The following is a 2,500-nucleotide window of genomic DNA, read 5'->3' on the forward strand; positions in this document are numbered from 1 at the left end:
ACAACGGGACTTTTGACTTTCCCGGCCGCGGGTGGCCTCCACCCGGCCTCAGCCATCAGCCCTGCCTGCCTCCAGCCGCCTTCTGGTTAATGAGTTATCCAGCCTGGCACTTCGGTTGCGCCAGCGAGACCAAGTCTCGGCTTTGGTTAATGATTTGAGCCGAACCGACCTGCCCCCCGCCACCGCGGGCTGAACTCGGCAAGGTCTGCCGATTTCCCGACTCCTTTCGGGGCCTAATCGGGTCGCGCGAGCCGCCTGGCGCGATCGGGGCCCATGCCCCGGCCTCTGCCAGGCCTCGGGCAGCCGCTTTTGAAGCCCGACCAAAAACCCGAAAAATGGGCAAAAAGGGAATAAATTCCCGCCCAAAAAGGGTGAATAGTCGGTTGGGCGGCAGCCCTGGTCGGTCTCTGCAGACCTGGAGGCTCGAGACGTTTGTTTGGAAAACTCACCAAGTCTCGATTCTGCCACCTCCTACCTCTGTGCAGATACCCCGCCAACCCCCAAGGACAGAAATGACAAGTGTCAAGTTGGCGGGGCGTCGGGCCACCTGCTGCCGGCCATGAGCATCCAAATCCCCGCAAAAGGGGCATTTTCATTTCTTCATCGGGACTTCCGGCAATTTCCAAGGTTCAACTCATTAACGTTGTTCGCAGACACTTGCCAGAAAATGCAAGTGGCCACTTTGCCGGGCCGACTCGCTTGCCCAAGCGGGAAACCATCAACCGAAGGCCCGGTAAGGCGGCCGAATCTGACCTCATAGACTTCCACACAACGGGACTTTTGACTTTCCCGGCCGCGGGTGGCCTCCACCCGGCCTCAGCCATCAGCCCTGCCTGCCTCCAGCCGCCTTCTGGTTAATGAGTTATCCAGCCTGGCACTTCGGTTGCGCCAGCGAGACCAAGTCTCGGCTTTGGTTAATGATTTGAGCCGAACCGACCTGCCCCCCGCCCCCCCCGGGCTGAACTCGGGCAGGTCTGCCGATTTCCCGACTCCTTTCGGGGCCTAATCGGGTCGCGCGAGCCGCCTGGCGCGATCGGGGACCATGCCCCGGCCTCTGCCAGGCCTCGGGCAGCCGCTTTTGAAGCCCGACCAAAAACCCGAAAAATGGGCAAAAAGGGAATAAATTCCCGCCCAAAAAGGGTGAATAGTCGGTTGGGCGGCAGCCCTGGTCGGTCTCTGCAGACCTGGAGGCTCGAGACGTTTGTTTGGAAAACTCACCAAGTCTCGATTCTGCCACCTCCTACCTCTGTGCAGATACCCCGCCAACCCCCAAGGACAGAAATGACAAGTGTCAAGTTGGCGGGGCGTCGGGCCACCTGCTGCCGGCCATGAGCATCCAAATCCCCGCAAAAGGGGCATTTTCATTTCTTCATCGGGACTTCCGGCAATTTCCAAGGTTCAACTCATTAACGTTGTTCGCAGACACTTGCCAGAAAATGCAAGTGGCCACTTTGCCGGGCCGACTCGCTTGCCCAAGCGGGAAACCATCAACCGAAGGCCCGGTAAGGCGGCCGAATCTGACCTCATAGACTTCCACACAACGGGACTTTTGACTTTCCCGGCCGCGGGTGGCCTCCACCCGGCCTCAGCCATCAGCCCTGCCTGCCTCCAGCCGCCTTCTGGTTAATGAGTTATCCAGCCTGGCACTTCGGTTGCGCCAGCGAGACCAAGTCTCGGCTTTGGTTAATGATTTGAGCCGAACCGACCTGCCCCCCGCCCCCCCCGGGCTGAACTCGGGCAGGTCTGCCGATTTCCCGACTCCTTTCGGGGCCTAATCGGGTCGCGCGAGCCGCCTGGCGCGATCGGGGACCATGCCCCGGCCTCTGCCAGGCCTCGGGCAGCCGCTTTTGAAGCCCGACCAAAAACCCGAAAAATGGGCAAAAAGGGAATAAATTCCCGCCCAAAAAGGGTGAATAGTCGGTTGGGCGGCAGCCCTGGTCGGTCTCTGCAGACCTGGAGGCTCGAGACGTTTGTTTGGAAAACTCACCAAGTCTCGATTCTGCCACCTCCTACCTCTGTGCAGATACCCCGCCAACCCCCAAGGACAGAAATGACAAGTGTCAAGTTGGCGGGGCGTCGGGCCACCTGCTGCCGGCCATGAGCATCCAAATCCCCGCAAAAGGGGCATTTTCATTTCTTCATCGGGACTTCCGGCAATTTCCGAGGTTCAACTCATTAACGTTGTTCGCAGACACTTGCCAGAAAATGCAAGTGGCCACTTTGCCGGGCCGACTCGCTTGCCCAAGCGGGAAACCATCAACCGAAGGCCCGGTAAGGCGGCCGAATCTGACCTCATAGACTTCCACACAACGGGACTTTTGACTTTCCCGGCCGCGGGTGGCCTCCACCCGGCCTCAGCCATCAGCCCTGCCTGCCTCCAGCCGCCTTCTGGTTAATGAGTTATCCAGCCTGGCACTTCGGTTGCGCCAGCGAGACCAAGTCTCGGCTTTGGTTAATGATTTGAGCCGAACCGACCTGCCCCCCGCCACCGCGGGCTGAA

Source organism: Pristiophorus japonicus, unplaced genomic scaffold, assembly GCF_044704955.1.
Source record: "Pristiophorus japonicus isolate sPriJap1 unplaced genomic scaffold, sPriJap1.hap1 HAP1_SCAFFOLD_1791, whole genome shotgun sequence".
NCBI lineage: Eukaryota > Metazoa > Chordata > Chondrichthyes > Pristiophoridae > Pristiophorus > Pristiophorus japonicus.